The sequence below is a fragment of the Canis aureus genome, chromosome 6 (genome assembly GCF_053574225.1).
Source record: "Canis aureus isolate CA01 chromosome 6, VMU_Caureus_v.1.0, whole genome shotgun sequence".
NCBI classification, from domain to species: Eukaryota; Metazoa; Chordata; class Mammalia; order Carnivora; family Canidae; genus Canis; species Canis aureus.
This window is the reverse complement of record NC_135616.1, coordinates 73,267,916-73,285,477: the sequence shown is the minus strand read 5'-3', so window position 1 is coordinate 73,285,477 and position 17,562 is coordinate 73,267,916. Positions and strand designations below refer to the sequence as shown.

The following is a 17,562-nucleotide window of genomic DNA, read 5'->3' as shown; positions in this document are numbered from 1 at the left end:
TTCAGCAGAGACTTTCTTGAATTCAGTGACTCTTGATGTCTATGAATTATTCTCAAGTATGACCTTATTCTCAAGTAGCCCTAAGATAGTAAAGTAGCTTCATATGCCCCATGATGGACTGAGTAGGGCCTTAAGTGTATTCTCTCCGTAGAAGGAAAGCATCAGGAAAATATAAAAGGGAAAGTTTGTACAGAGACAAAGTGAAAACTCCCTGGGCCTTAGAAACTGAGCTGATTTTATTAGATTATTTATAAGCTAATTTGCCAAAGCAGCGCTTTACTCTCTGGCTCCTACTCAGAACAACCTCAGACCCTCTAAGATCTTCATATCTATTCTGGTTCTGATGAGAAAAATAAAAACAAGAATAAGAACAAAACTTTTTAATTTTTTTTTAAATTGTTTTAAAACACTTTGACACCAAGAGCAAACCCTTGTTCTAATTACTTTGAAGATATTTACATTATATTCTATGAGATAGGTCTTTTTAAAAATATTTATTTATTTATTTTATTACTATTTTTTTTATTTATTTAAGAGAGAGAGATTGAACAAGGGTGAGGGGCAGAGGGACAGGGAGAGAGAAAATTTCAGGCAGACTCGAGCTGAGCGTGGAGCCCAACACAGGGCTCAATCTCGCGACCCTGAGCTCATGACCTGAGCTGCAAGCAAGAGTTGGATGTTTAACCAACTGAGCCACCCAGATGCCCCTATGAAATAGGACTTATTAATTCCATTTTCCATAGGAAGAAACTTAGAACAATAATTTACTCTGTGGGTTCCCAAACTAAACTGCCTATCTTTTTAATACATATTTTCTGTTATTTGAACTAAGGACCCTTCTATCGTTATTAGATCACCCACAGAGAACTTTTGCCTTTCACAATTAACTTTTATTTAAGAAATAGTAATTTCACCCAAGGTTATCAGGACAAGAAAGCACTGTTGAGGTGGATATAATGGGATGGAGGTGAAGAAAGGAAAGAGGAAGAAAGAAAGTTGCCCAAACACCTCTGATGATAATACTTAACTGATAATGTGGCGTTATGGCCAAGAGTAGAAGTTTTCTGTCTCTGTTTAATAACAACAATAAAAAACACCTCATCAGCAACAACAAAGCATATTTATAGTAGCAGGGCTTGCTGTGTGCCATTCATTGTTCTAAGTATTCCATGTAAATCATCTAATAAATTAACTCATTCACCAGAATTAATGCAGCACTTTCTCAAAATTATCATTTCTATTTTCCTTTATCTAGATAGTCACAGCTGTGAAGAATTTCCCATACAATCAAATATCTGTAATTTATTTTTTGAAGAAACATATTAATGGTTGCAGAGATCTGAAATGTGAGTTTCAAACATTTTTTACATTGTAATTATAGGATTTGCTTTTTCAGCCACTCCAGGAAAAAAAGACTATTTTGTTCCTTTTTTTTCTGTTGAGCGAAAGACATGTGAACAAGACTAGAAATCTTGAATTTGAAACTGCCCTGTTATCTATCTTTTTTATTATTTTTTTCTGATTTTACTTTTTAAATCAGTTATATAGAGAAATCCGTGTACCTGTTCTAAAAGGACTCAGGTGGCCCTAATATAACCTGAGGTAATGCCACCTTATTTAATGATTTTGAAAGCATCAGGCATTAGATCTTCTTGCCAACTCACTAACCCTCTTCATAATGATATTGGTAGAAAGTACAACAGATGCGTAACAGCTGGCTCATGGACTTCATCATCTCCACCATTTCTTGGCACCACTATCAATGTTTTTCCTCAAAGACCAATTCTAATTGGCTAGCATTGTACAACTCTGGGGTTTGAAGTTTTAAATACACTCCTCGGCTATCAATTTTCAAATTATATGATTCCACACAATAGATGGTAGATAGTTAGGCACTTACAGTCCAGCATTGCCTTATTTTTCATGAGCATAACTTGCAGATTATAGGACTTTCCCCTAATTAGCTATCCTGCAAAGAGTCATTTCTTTTCTAAGTTTTATCCGACCATATAATTTTTTATGGTAGCGTTGTAAAATTTTTGAAAATAAGATTTTATAATATGAAGTGACAAATCCTAGCTCAGTTCAACTAGCTGCCTTTAATAAATACATGTTCCTTTCCCCCTGCAATCCCTGACATTTTCTTCCCATGACCCAAGGTCAATCAATCAGAGAAAGAGAGAGGATGGTAATTAAAAGGAGACTGTTAGTAAATCAGCACTGTGAAAAAGTTTTAAATGAAGTGTGTGGATCTCAGAGAAATAGCACCATCAGAATCTTGCTATCAAACATGCTTTTCTAATATTTACTACAATCTCTATTAATAGCTTTCCCTCCAGTCATGGTAGGTTCTTTAGCACCACGGACAGGGACACACAGGAGGCAAACTCCTCATGCATATGGCAACGTCTAATGTTGAGAGTTTTGAATGACAACTATATGCATTCATCTTAATTTGGGGGGGCCATCTGGTTTGTATGAGCTTCTGGGATTTCAAAACTCAATGAAGATCGATATTGCCCAAGAGGCTGAAGCTTTCAGGCAGACCAAGGACAACTGTGCCTGTCCAATAGACAAAATACTTTTTTAATCATAATGTCACCAGATTTGCTAATAGTAGTGTTATATCTAATTCAGTAATTTTGTCTCTTAGGAGCAGAGTGCCAGGATCCAACATTAGGTTTCTATCTTGTTCCCTAGGGGGGATTGACAAAAGCTCAGGCTGACATCATTGAGTCCTATTTTATAACTGGATTTGTTTTGTTTCCTTCAGTAAATTGTTTGGGGCACTATGGAGAGATATTTAGGAGTGCCATGCTGTAAACTAGAAGTAGAAATAAAGGGGCAGGAGCTGAAATATGCCAAGTGGGCAAGTTAAAAAATAAAATGATGACTCGTCGTCCTGAAAGAACTTAGGTATGCAGTTCTCAAAAGGAAATTTATATTGAGAGATGGGAAAGATATAAATATACATATGGGTATACTGAGAAAATTATTATCTTTATGTCAAATAGAAAAACTTAATGGATATGAAGATGAGTCAAGGAAACAGAGTGAAGAGTACACGTTCCACTTTGAGATTTTATCTCTTTATGTCTATCTATAAAATTTCACCTCTAATCATCTTCTAATTCTGAGAAATGGATCACAATTTTATGCTTGTTGGATAGAGATAAGTGAGGTATTGTGACTCGAAGATATTTATGTGGAAATCACTGTTACTTGTCATCATAAAGTTTAGATTTTTTTTTTTATTCCAAATCCAAAGAACATTCATTCCAATGTTCCTTCCTGGTTCCACCAAGCAAAGCAATTCAGCCACTTTGCTCACTGTTGAATCCTTAGCATGTGAAAGAGTACCTGGCAGATATTCAATACATATTTGTCAAATGAATGAACATTTCTGCCTTTCAAATTTATATTTGTTCTTAAAGGATGCATTTTCACTCCCTCCTCGAAGCTTTCTCTGATAACCTCCCTCCCTGATGAAGGTGGTTGGGTGTCTCTCCCTAAACTCCCACATTCTATGGATGTGCCTCTCCTGTTGCACACCCACCATTCTGCTGGAAACAAAGTAAGCTGTGTGGTTTTCTTACCACTTTACTTGGACTCAGTCTGTAAGAGAGCAGGGAATGTTTAACTTGAACCTGGTGGATGCTCAGCAAATACTCTTTCAATGGAATTGGTATTTCACCCACAATCCCCTGCAATAACCAGACACCCCGGAGAATTCCTGGCATGCCCTCTCCTTACTTCATCATTCTCTCCTAGAAGGGTCTAAGGCTCTGCGACCCACTCTCTTGCATAATAAAAATAATAATAATAGCTAACACTGAGCTGTTTTAATTTCATTATCAAGTTTCATCTTTGCACTAAGGGCTATTATTATTCCCATTTTACAACTGACAAACCTGAGCCTAGGCAAAGACAAATAAAACTTGCCCCAGATCACATAGCTTGTAAATACCAAATCAGCCATTTATGGGATTAAAAACCAGCTCTATCTGATGGAACACAGGCAAAAAAAAAAAAAAAGAGGCATTTTGAAATCAATGTCTAACGGAAAAAAATGAAATCCTTGTCCTTAGATGAACGTGTTAGCATTTTATATTGTCAATATCCTAAAGCAAATGTCTTTAGATTTACTCCATTTCCAAACACATAGGACACTTTTAAACACATTCAGCCAATTTGACCTATTCTGATAATGTCATCATGCCAAAAGAGAAGCTCTAGCTTGTATATTTCTGAATTAAATGGTATTATTTGTTCCTCACATCATTTGTAGTTTTATTTATTTGCACACAGGCATTTCACATGACCTAAATAATTTTGCCCACTGTCACCTGGCATTTGGAGGTTGCTTTGCAATGTAAGAGAGGACTAAGGGGGGGAAAAGTCTTTAAGGCCTTCTGAAATGAGGTCTTTATTTACGAAGTTATGTGGCGGCATAACTGTTACAGACAGAATTGTATTCAATGTATTTGAAGGCTTACATGTGCTTTTTAGTCTGGCCTTTGATCCTTCTTCTCCTAAAATGCATGCACTTATTCTCAGTTTACTTTAGGATTTCAGTTCTGCCTGGAAGATACTGTCCTGATAGTCTGAGTCATTGGTCCTGTTCTCCATAAAATATAGGAGATGGATAGCTTTAGCACTTCCCTTCAGCTCTTGTAAATCTAATAAATGGTTTCATCTATATTGCCTCCTTTGGAATCCTTCACATTGCCTTGGCTGTTTTTTGTTACAGATAAGAAAGGCGAATGTTTGCCAACCTTGGTATTGATGAGGTTAAAACAGCCACTCTCATAATTCTGCATCTATACAACTTTGTTCTCATTGTTCTACCAGCCGAGTGGCATTTCCTAAGCAGAAGAACAGTGTGGCCAAAGCAATAAAGAGTCAGATAACGTCAGTCAGGTCATTTGGTGCCTAAATTAGGCTGGGCCAGGCAACTCTTGGAGCCCCCCACCCCCACCCCCGAAGGCTAGAAATGAGCTCCTGGCAATTGCTGCCGCCAAATGTTCTTTCCAGACACTCAGATGAGGAGCCTCGACAAACTTTCTGAACTTGTCCAATATCTTTGTTGAAAAACAGGAGAACTGCTTCATCAGAATGAACTTCCTCCGAGTAATCAAGTTTCTAAAATTAGGAGGCACAATATGTTTCAACAGAAGAAAGAAATCACAAGAACCAGACCCCTGAGCAAGAAATATTTTTCTTTGCTTTATAGCAGATCTCACTTATCTTATATTTTGGTGCAACATATGCTTTGTAAAACTAATTTCCCCCCCACCCTCTACATCAGGACTCTACAGATGTAGAGATAATTTTTCAACCCGTGAGACTGAGTTAGATTATTTTAGACCTAAAGTGGGTTTTTTTTTTTTTTAAGGCAGGTGAGGAAAAAAATAAAAAGAAAGAAAAGGAAGCTATGTGTTGTCCTGCTCTGATTGGACTATCACTGTAATGAGGTACTTTACCAATTGAATCCTGTTAGGAAAAGCTATCTTGTTGTGGGTTTAATAAAACTCTCAACACTGATATGATTGCTTTCGCGACATCCTTTTTGATCATGTTCTGGGATTCCCAAAGCTGTCAAAGAGATCTTGTATGCCCCTTATGTTTACAAAAAATAGAATAAAATAAGCCTTACCAGGGTCTAGCTGGCACACTGCCAAGAGAGGCCAACGTCTTTGGATTGTGCTGAATTATCAGATCACATGGACCCTTTAAGGAAGCCCAATACACCCACATTTGCCACTTGATTTCTCACTGACAACAGGAGGGTAGGCCCAGCTGTTCCCAGCAGCTGTTCAGTACAGAACTGCCTGAGCTGAAATGCCTTCCAGCTGATGGCGGTCCCCAGGAGCACTGGAGGACAATCGCCATGTCTGGACACAGAGGCCAGCTCCAAAGGGAGAAAAACCCAAAGCAGAGAAGTGAGGAAACCTCCCTCCCCCATCCTGTCTCTGCCTCTTGTAGAGGGAAAAATAACTCTGTAAACCTGTTCATTCCCAGCCTGCCCTCCCGAGGGCTTCACCTTTATAATGAGCTAGACTAGTGGAGGAGATTCCTTTCCGCTCCAAATGAATTATCATTATAATAGGCATCTAGGCTGCCTATCAAAGATCCCAGAACCGGGGTAGTGGTAAGGTAGGTAAAAAAAGAGGAAGGGGAAAAATTTACATGCAGAGATAAGCATGGACAGTCATTAAGAGAACCGGCCTTCACTTCAAAAAGACATGAACCCGGCACAGGTCTCTTGCCTGTTAAATATGTACAGTGTGTGCTTATTTGATGATGAAAATCAGACGATGGCTATTTGAATGGAAATGAATTTTAATAAGCTTTGGAGGCAGGAGAAGCAGAAACTCTCCATTTTCCCCTCTATCGCCAGGCACCTTCTTGACCATCATTACCACAAAGGAAAGAATGCCGCATGCTAATCATCCCGAGAAGAACCCTCACTCTCCTCCTCAGTCTTTGTGGGTGTTCATTAACCTTGTGGGCTCCTCACCCCGCAGAGTACAGCTGTCCCAGGGACATTTCCATATCCCTGAAGAATAGCAGGATGTCGAGTTAGCCTCAGGGATCCTGCCTATAGAAAAAAGTGGGAGAAAGCTCCCTTAGGGGCGAAAGCAAAGGACTATTAATGGTTGGCACGTACATTGCACGATTGAAAAATTTGCAAAATTTTGCACTTAACTTTGCACTTTTATAAAATTAAGTATAATATGGCTCTTTATTACTCATTTTTTCTTCTGACAGAGAGACAAAAGGATCGTCCTGGGGTTGTAAATCCTAACCCCACCTCCACTCCGAAATGAACACTGAAACAAATACCCCTGGGTTATTTATCTCTTGCTGGTGTTAAACGTAGTCTGGGAGCACAGACATAGTCTGGTGACCTTAAGAGGTTATGAAATCTATCCCTTTACTCGGAGCAAAACCACATAAAGACCATCCTGGTAGCAACAACAGAATCACTTAAAAATACTGTCAAAGACGTTTGGCTTGAAAATAGCAGGGTTCGCTTGGGAAACGTTCTAGTAAGTGTTCTTTCTGGATCTTCTCCACCCTAATTCATGTGGTTATTGTTTGCCCCCTTCCCCTCTGGATAGGAGTACTAAGTTTATAAGGTCATTGACCCTAAATTAGTCCAAGCTCATTAAGCCTGACCTTAAAGGCACCATCATCCCACTTAAACCTTTTGGCCAAAACCCCTAGAACAGATTTTCTTTCCCAACTGTGCTCTCTAATGGTTCATCAAAGTCAGTGAGGCTCTTCTGGCTTATTTCATACTAAACCTGATAAATTGTGTATTAAAAAAAAATTTTTTTACTATTGCCTAGTAATGGAATATCTAACGTCTTTGATATCTAGAAGTATCTCATCATCTCATCTTGATTCTCATCAGCAAGAGCTATGGCCTTTCAACAATCTACATGCCGTGGTGTTAGAGACAGTGCCACTAAAGCTGCTCTCTACCCAAGCATAGGAAGAGAAGAGGATGGAGGATCTTCTAGGAAGCCCTTCCCTCCCTGAATCCTTGCTCCAAATAAAGCAAGTACTGCATTCTTTAGAGCATTCGCAAGTGATGTTTACGGATAGGTGTGTCAACCATAGAGTTCATATTTGAGGATTTGCCTTATGAGGATTAGGAGTTAATCACTGAGATTTTGCCATGCAGTCCTTAACATCTTTTTTTTTTTTTTTTTGAAAGACTAAATCTCAATATTGAACGAAGCGGGAGAGAGCAAGCACAAAAAAGATTCGCACCAAAAAAAAAAAAAAAAAGAATTACCCCCACTCCAAGAAAACTAAAGTTAACCTCTGTATTCTTTTTTGCTAGCAAGGTGCCTTTAACAATTATCACGATGTGTGTCGTGAAGTTGTTCTCTCCCACCTCCGTTTTTCTTTTGAGCTCCTCTTTGCAGCCCCTCTCCTGGGGTCCCAGAGGGTGGGGGGAGAACAGCAAGACGCTGGGGCTGCATGGAAAGGTCTCAAGCCATTTCTTCCCCATTATCACCCGGTTAAGCTGCTCAGACTCTGACAGCCTAACAAGGTGCTAATGGGCCATACGTTCTAGCCCGGTTCACAGCAGGTTGTTTCAAATGGGTTGAGGAGGTTGATTTGCATTCGAAATCTTCTCTCTCTCACTTGCTTTTGTGTTGGGCCCCCTTGATTTCCACTCCCCAGACACTCTTGGGAGGTTGACTCAGAATGGAACAAAATCACATCAGTTCAGAATTTGAATTGCCTGAGTTTGGATTTTAAATGTGCCCCATTATTTCATCAAGTTGTGGTGGGGGGCATGGGGGGGAGGAGAGGTTGAAGGGAAAGAAAGGAGAGCAAAGAGATTTTAAAATGAAAGGGAGAGATGATGACAGATGGATGCAAATGTTCCTTTTAAGTGGAGAGGAGCAGCTGATGTTGAGGCATGAAATTAAATTAGTACATCTGTGGCTGGATGCGTGTCATTCAGCTTCCTGTCCCCCACTCCCGAGGAGTTTGGTTACCTCGGGATTCACTGGCTTCCTTTCATGGTGCCATGCATGCTTCCCTGCACACAGGATGGAGGCCCTTCTCACCCAATGGGGCTGCTTGTGGGGAACCTAGCACCAGGGGATAGCCGTCCAACCTCATGGAGTCCCACCAACCCCAGGAGGAAGAATTGGCTCCGTTGAAACTGCAGCTCCTAGAGGCCCAGGGAGATGCAAGGAAATGAAATAGAAGTCAGCAGATCTTTCCAAGGAGGCAGTGTTTACGAGCGGCCTGCGGTGTGCCGGGCAAGTGAACAATCTGCTTTTGCAAACCCTGCCAGCTGCGAGCTGGAAGTGCTCGGGATTCGTAAATGTTTACAGCCATTTCGACAGAGTAACAGGACAGGGCTGTTTCTTCAGGACCCAGCTCCAGGGGTGCTCCCCATAAATAATGGTGCTCAGGCTTCCACTTTTCCTTTGAAAGCCGAGCAGTCCTGAAGCGTCAGGGCCACTGCCAGGAAGGTTTATGGCTTAGTTCAGCTCTTCGCTCTCCAGGCTTCTTTCCCTTCAGCTTGCATCTCAATTTCCATTCTCTCACCCAAAAGCTGAAGATCTAAGCCAGGAGTTCCCCAAACTCTACTGCCTAGGTCACACCTAATTGACGCTGCTGTATCACTCTGTAAAAACTAAATGAGCAGGGGAGCCATCTTACCTAGAACTGCATATGTGAAACTTTAAAAAAAAATAGATGTTTAGGGACACCTGGGTGGGTCAGTCGGTTGGGTCATGATCCTGGGATCCTGGGATCCTGGGATCGAGCCTCATGTTGGGCTCTGCTCTTGGGGGGAGCTTGCTTCTCCCGCTCCCTCTGCCTGCTACTCCCCCTGCTTGTGCTCTTCTCTCTCTCTCTCTCTCTCTCTCTTTCTCTCTCTCTTTGTCAAAGAATTTCTTTTTTTAATGTTTAAAGCCAAAATTAATTCCTGGATATTTCCAACAGAGCCAGTAGTCACTCTTGACTACTGGCTGGCCATGGTGGGATTCTAAGAATGGTCCCCAACTGTGTCAAGAATCTATGGGCAGGATCACAGAGCATTTTTCTTTCTTTCTTTCTTTTTTTTTTTTTTAAAGATTTTATTTATTTATTCATGAGAGATCCACAGAGAGAGGCAGAGACATGGGCAGAGGGAGAAGCAGGCTCCCCGGGGATCACGCCCTGAGCCAAAGGCAGACACTCAACCACTGAACCACCCAGGCATCCTACAGGCCCCCCCTTTTTTTTTTAAAGGACATTCTCTAGTGCCCACATGAACCTATTAAAAAAGAAAGAGAAAGAAAGAAGAAAGAAGAAAGAAGAAAGAAGAAAGAAAGAAAGAAAGAAAGAAAGAAAGAAAGAAAGAAAGAAAGAAAGAAAATTAAAAATAATTTTTAAGTTTCTTATCCAGGTAAAAGAGCCCCTGAACCCTGTTCACCCTCCAAACTGTTTGATGGACTTAAAAATAAAGATAAAAACCCTCACTATTTTATTATTCTTTCAGCAATGACAGGGTTCAGAAAGAAACTGCCCCGAACTGGGGTGCCTTTGTGTCATTGAATATTTTAAGCTGAAGGAATTTAAGAAATGGTGGTTGCAGGGAAGACTTTCTGAACTTCCCCTGAAGCAAGTCATCAGACCCTTGTGTGGGAAATACCTTCCTTACTCCTGAAAGAACGTAACATCCTATCTCCAAGACTGAGTGACTCCAAGAAAAGTCCAAAGAAAGAGGTCTTGTATCATGTGTCCCTGTTTACTACACTTAGCTCATATTCCTGTGCTTGCCTCATTTTCCCACTATTGTCCACCCTTCACCAAACCTATTAGAAAAATACTAAATTGATGGTGGCTGGAGGGACAGTAGGTGGGGGGTGAAATAAGTGAAGGTAAGAGTACGCTTATAGTGATGATGAGCACTGAGTAATTTTTAAATGAATGGATGAATAACAAAAAATAATAAAATTTCACATTTTCAAACTTTTTTCTTTTTAAAGATCTTAAGTAATCTGTACACCTAATGTGGAGCTCAAACTCACCACCCTGAGATCAAGAGTCCCATGCTCTATAGATGGCACCCCTCAGTCCTTATTTCCTTGGAAAGCTCTTTTAGCACATAAGACTTAAATTAAATAAATGTGTATGCATCTCTCTTGCTAGTCTGTCTTTTGTTACAGAGCTCCAAGCCTAGAACCTAGAAGGGTAAGAAGAAAATATTTGTTTTCCTCCTCTACAGCAAGCAAAAAAGAAATAAGGAAAAACCCATGCCTCTTCTATTGTCCGGGAGCAAGACTATCCTGACCCCTTCAAGATCCTTCTAGCTTGAATAAAAATCAAATTGACATGAAACAGATTAACAGGAGAAAATCAAATTTAATAGTGTACATATCGGGAATCCAGACAGATGTGGAAATTCCTGAGACAATCAGGTGAAATGAGATCGAGATGTCATCCTGAACTAAGGAGAAGGGGATGGGGGTCTGGGATTGCAACCAGAAGGAATGCCATCTTCAGGGAGAAAGAGAAAGGGTCAAAAATAACTGTTTGCTGGGCTACTCAGAAACAGTAGGAAAAAGAGAGGACTTCTCTGGTTTCTTCCCTGTCCACCACACCTAGTTCACACCATAATGTCATTATCCATGGTGACAGCTCTCTTCCTGGAGCGGGCCCTCTATCTAAATTCTTTTGGGCCATTGTGGGGGAAACAAAGAGGCTCTTCCTGAATCTGCTGGGTTTTGATCACCTTTTTAACTCAAAATCACCTCCATACTAGAGCGTCCCATCCTAGGGCACCCTGCCCTGGGCCCCCAACACGACACAAACTCCAGCATTTTGCAAAAAAAGACCTCCAAATGGTAGCCACCTATCGAGGTGGGTGCACTTGGGAGGAAACTTGGGTGTTGCCACTCACATCATCTGTGTGCTTAGGCTAGCACACAGCAGGTGGTCTCTCTTCAGGCAATTTTCAAGTTGTCTTTTCCGATTTCTTACACTGTAAATGCACACACAACAAAGACGAGAAATGTCACACCGCAGGGGGAGGAAAAGAAGAGAGGGAGAGTCCCCTGTAACCCCATGGGGACAAAGTCTTCTTTCTGGTGGCCCTTCCCTTCCAATTACGCCTTCCAGCCCAGGCAAATTCCCCAGAGCATTTGCCCACAAAATCACTGCCATCCTGCTCGGTTCCCCCTTCAGAGGCGAGTAGCCAGCCAGGCCATATTTAGCTCCTGTTGTTATTTCTTTCCCAGCCAACCCCATCATTCCCTGAAGCACTTGTGATGTGGTTCTTGGAACAGTCTTCAACAGCTAGCACTGATCTGCCCCGAGCAAAATGCTTTGCCCATCTGTGCCAGGAGGATGTTTGCATTGTTTTCCATCAATCTTTCTCTCTGCAAGGAAATTGGAGAAGAAAGCATGTCTTATTACATTGTTGCCACTGTCCCACAACAAGAATCCTTTGGGGTGGTTCTTATTAAAGGAAAATCAAGCCTGAGTTAGAAAAGTCAAATTGCATTGCTTCTGGAGCCAGCCCAGATGGGCATAAGACCGTGAAGTGTGTGAGATGGATCTTGAGTTCTTTCTCCTTTCTCCCTGCAGAGCATCCCCAGGTCCTAGTCCTGTCCCCATGGACCCCCCACAAGCAACCCCTACCTTTTGTCGCTGCCTCTGATTCTAGCACTTTTTTTCCCTTGCTTCCTCCTCCATTAAAATTAAAATTTGTCTATGCAATGTCCAGTTTTTAAATTATGCTAATGTAGCTCACATAGCAGTTATCTCATTGTCCCAAGTGATGTGACAACAAACTTGAATCCAAAAGAATGACTCAGATAATCTGGAGGTCCCTGTAGGCCACTCCTGAAGTATATATTTTGAAGGAGCAAAGGGTCCTTTGAAGGCCCTCCTTTGAAGGGTCATCTCTTCCCAGCAAGAAAGAGACGGTAACTCTCCTTTCCTGATTCAAGAAATACTGAATACTGATTCAAGAACTATCTGCTGATTTCATTTTATTAATACGAGATGATCCCTTCACACTGATTTGCATTATCTAAGGTTGCATTGCATGGTATCTAACTGTACCTAAAGATACCATGATTCATTTGAAAATGAAACAACTCCGGAGCAAGCATCTGGCCACATTTTCAGAGTGGTCTCTCAACCTTGACTGTGCGTGGCAGTCACCTCAGAATCTTGTAAAAATGCAGAGTTTTCATTGTTTAGGTCTGGGGAGGGGTCTGAGATCCCGCTCTGGGGTGATGCCTATGCCACTTTTCCTGACCTGCACCCTGATTAATAACTAACTTAAACTATAAATGTGGCAGACTTTTCAGATTCTTCCAGGAAAGGCCTGTTCCACTGGTTTCTTCTTTCATTCATCTATCCTCCTTTCAACTTATATTTGTAATTCATTTATTTATTCAACGAATATCCACCCCACACACTCTGCTGCCATGAACTGTATAAGTCATTAAGGAAGAAAATAGTGGTCAAGGTTGGCATTATCCTCACAAACACAAAGCTGAGAAAAATACAGAAAAAAAAAAAACTATGTGGGGGAAGAATAAGTGTTGTATTTACATCTAGCAATCAGAAATACATATAACAGCCATCAGATTAAGTGTACTCAAAGAAAATTCCTGATTTTTAAATTCAGCTGCTTTTCTTTCACCTCTCAAGCCAATCTGCATGATCAGAAGATAGGATTTCATCGCTAGTACTTAGAGCAAACCTACTATGTGTGGTATATTTGCTGCTCCAGAGCCTCACCTCACACCTCTCAGAGCTCAGAACTATAGAAGAGGTCCCCCCAAAGAGGCAGAGCTGGTTTTAAATTTTTTCCTGTGTGTACAAATTAATTCATTCAAAAATCACCAGTCGCATGCCTGCTATACACCAGACTGTGCCCAGCACTTGGACCTAGAGATAACATTACATAGTCATGGTGCTCAAAAAGGTCAGGTGGAGGTATTTTAATTTGAACACAATCCAGCTGTTGAAGTCAGGTTATTTTCATATTTAATAACAGGGTAAAACGAATGGCTTCAGTGTCCCTAAATGGCATTTCCTGTCCAATATGGCTTAGAGTCCATGGTCTGGGGAGACCTGAAGAGTAACTCAAGGACTATACACCATGACCAAATGGGATTTATCCCAGAAATGCAAAGTTAGTTCAACAGATGAAAATCAATCAGTGTAATACACTATTAGTAGAATTAAGAGGGGGGAATCACGATTATCACAATAATTGCAGAAAAAGCATTTGACAAAGCCCAACACCCTTTCATGATAAAAATGCTCAACCATCTTAGAAGAGAATTTCTTCAACCTAATAATGGGCATCTAAGAAAACATCACAAGTGATATCACAATTAATGGTGAGACTGTGCTTTCCATCTAAGATCAGGAACAGGACAAGGTGTCTGCTCTTACTACTTCTATTTGACATTCTACTGGAGGGTCTAACCAGAGAAATTAGGCAATGAAAAGGAATAAGATTTATTTAGATTGTCTATAGAAAATATCAAAAAATACACACACGGTTCTTATAGTTCTCATAAATAACTTCAGCAAGGTTGTAGGACACAAGATCAATATACAAAAATCAATCATACAATATATACACTTACAATGAATAATCTAAAAATGAAATTAAGAAAAATGACTTTTTTACACTAACATCAGAAAGAATAAGATACTTAGGAATAAATTTTGCAATAGAAATACAAGTTTCATGCATTGGAAACTACAAAACATCATTGAAAGACATTAAAGAAGACCTAAGTAAATTGAAAGACAGTCAATGTTCATGGATTGAAGACTTAATATTATCAATGTGGTAATACACCCTTAGGTGTTCTACAAATTCAGTGCAATCCTTACAAAAATCCTGGCTTTCTTGAAGAAATGGACAAACAGGTCCCAGAATTTTTCAAGAGACCCAGAAAAACCAGAACGATCTTGAAAAAGATACTGGTATAAGTACCACATATAGATCAATGGAATAAGATTGGCAGTTCAGAAATAAAATCATACATTTATAGTAAACTCACTTTTGACAAGGATGCCCTGAGGACTGAAAGAGGGGAAACAAATAGTCTTTTTAACAAATGGTGCTAGACAACTGGATATTCACATGCAAAAATTGGATCCCTAGCCTCACATGAATGAAGTAAGAGCTTTACCTCACACCACAGACACGAATTAATTCAAAATGGATCAAAGACCTAAATTTAAAAGCTAAAATTATAAAACTCTTCAAGGAGAATCATAGGCATAAACCTTCATGGCCTTGGATTAAGCAGTGGTTTCTGAAATATGACATTAGAACATAAGCAACAAAATTTTAAAAATAGGTACATTGGATTGCATTAAAATTCTAAACTTTTATGTTTCAAAAACTATCAAGAAAGTGAAGACATCCCATAAATTGAAAGGAAGTATTTCTAAATCACATATCTCGGATTTGTATCCAGAATATATAGAGAACTCTGACAACTCAACAATAAAAGGTAAACTGTCCAATATTAAAAAGGGCAAAGGATCTAAATAGACATTTCTCCAAAGATATACGAATGACTGATAAGTATTTTAAAATATGCTTAATACCATGTGGGAGGCCTAGGTGGCTCCGTTGAGTCAACTGAGTGTCTGACTCTTTGATTTCAGTTCGGGTCATGATCTCAGAGTCATGAGATGGAGCTTTGTATAGGGCTCCACACTGGGTGTGAAGCTGGCTTAGGTTTCTCTATCTCCATCTCCCTCTGCACCCCCGCTCCATACCACCCCTGCTCACATATGTGCACAAACTCTCTCTCAAAAAATAATAAAATAAAATAAAATAAAATAAACAAACATTGAACACCATGATTCATTAGGAAAATAGAATCAAGACTACAATGAGAGGGCGTGACCTTAGCAAAACAGCAGCAGCATAGAAATTTCTGTGTTCCTCTCCCCAGGGATGTCAATTTGAACAACTATCTGCACGGGAAAATACCTTCTAAAGATCTGTGGTTTCCAGGTGAGGGATTCTAGTACCTGGGTGAAGCATGAAGTACAGAAATAAAAGACACAATGAGGAGATAGGAAAGATAAACTTACATGACCCCCATCCTTTCTCCCGAGTCCAGGTAGCCGAGTGCAGAGACACCAGTCCCCCATGAAAGGAGAGTGAATTGAGGATCCCAGAACCAGCTTGCCCCAGGCTGACCCCTCAGCCCTAGATGCTCCCTACAGGCCCCCATAACCTCAGGCCCCCAGCTCACCCTGGCACTTGAGGAAGAGGGAATGGGAAGTGACTGCTAATGGGTACAGGTTTCTTTTTGGAGTGATGAAAATGTTCTGGAAATAGTGGTGATGATTGTACTAAAACCTACTGAATGATACACCTTAAAGGGGTGCATTTACGGTGAGTGAATTTTGTCTTTTAAAAAAGTACCACTGGGGATCCCTGGGTGGCTCAGTGGTTTAGGGCCTGCCTTTGGCCCAGGGTGTGATCCTGGAGTCCCGGGATTGAGTCCCACATTGGGATCCCTGGATGGAGCCTGCTTCTCCCTCTGCCTGTGTCTCTGCCTCTCTCTCTTTCTGTGTCTTTCATGAATAAATTTAAAAAAATCTTTAAAAAAATTTAAAAAGTACCACTAAAATAATTTTTAAGATAAGCTTATTGCTGTAAGATGAATAAGTTTGGGGGGGGTGGTGTCTAATGGACAGCATGGAGACCACAGTTAACAGCACTGTATTACAGACTGCTTGAAAGATGCTAGGAGAGTAGATCTTAAATGTTTTTACTACAAAACTAAAAATGGTAATTATGTGAAGTGATGGAAGTGTTAACTAACCTCACTGTGGTTAATAATTTTGCAGTATATGCATGTATCGAATCATCACCTTGTACAACTTAAATTTGCACAATGTTACATGCCAATTACATCTCAATAAGGCTGGAAGATCGATCCATCAATCCAACGATTTTTTAAATGTAGCTCAATCTTGGCACCTTGTAGGTTAGCCTTGACCAGACCCAGAGATAAAGAAGAAAATGCAGATTGACCAGTGCTGGTAATTCAGCTATCCCAAATGCACTCATGAGCATAAAGCCTGATGGGGACTAATCCTTCAACACCCCTCTGTGGGGCTTCTCCTAATAGGCTCCAGTGGGAGAGGCTAAGGAAGCACAGTTACAAACAAAAGTCAACAGCCCTGGGCTCTGCTCCCTTGTCTCACAATCCTATCCATACCCTTTGGATAAGCAGCAAAATTCAGTGCCATTTTGTCCATTAAAAAAAAAAAAAAGCCTCTAATTCAAAAAAAAATTAAAAACACCTTTTCTGCTTTCATTTCTCATTAAAATGCCACTTTTGAGTCATTTGGAAAGGGTCAGGCTGGATGTTGGCTTTAAAACCTTTGACAGCTACTATAATTGCCTAGAGGTCCAATAACAGTGATTGCTCTCACAAGTTTAATTTTGAAGTTTCTGCCAAGCCATTAGCAGGTAGCCAGGGTATGGAAATGAAAGGAAATTAGAGGCGATGAGAAAATCTAATCTCACCTACCTCTGGACTGTCACCTCTTCCCTGGGCCAGGACACATTTCTCTTCCAAGTCGCTGTTTCCTGGTATAGCGAGAGGAGTCCCCGGATTGGATTCCTAGTTCTGCTACTGACTAATCACATGGTCTCAGGCAAGTTATTAAACATTTTGGTATTCTGTTTTTTAATCAGAAACGCTTCATGAATTTAGGTGTCCTCCTTACACGGGGGCCAGGCTGATGTTCTCTGTTATCATTCCAGTTTTAGTACATGTGCTGCAGAAGTGAGCGCGGCACATTTTGGTATCCTTAAAAATGGGTACGTTGTTGTTTCTGCTGCTCTGCCCTCGGCCCAAGTGCCATTTTGACAAGATTCTTCCACAGATCATGTCTGTGGAGGGAGGCAAGGCAAAGAGATGTGTGCACAGGACACTTTCAGGAGCACTCTGCATGGGCGATCATTGAGTTTAGGATTGGGCTGGGAAAGCTTCCTGGGCAGAGGTAGAAATGCATTAAAATAAG

The 17,562-nt window shown here is 40.5% G+C and overlaps 1 non-coding gene across 1 annotated transcript; it reads right to left on the bottom strand.

Annotated features, from left to right (window-relative positions):
* Positions 1 to 17,224: 17,224 nt before the first annotated feature.
* On the bottom strand, positions 17,225 to 17,332 carry LOC144316590 (U6 spliceosomal RNA). Its single transcript, XR_013382536.1, has one exon. It is a non-coding gene; the product is annotated as a U6 spliceosomal RNA (small nuclear RNA).
* Positions 17,333 to 17,562: the final 230 nt, after the last annotated feature.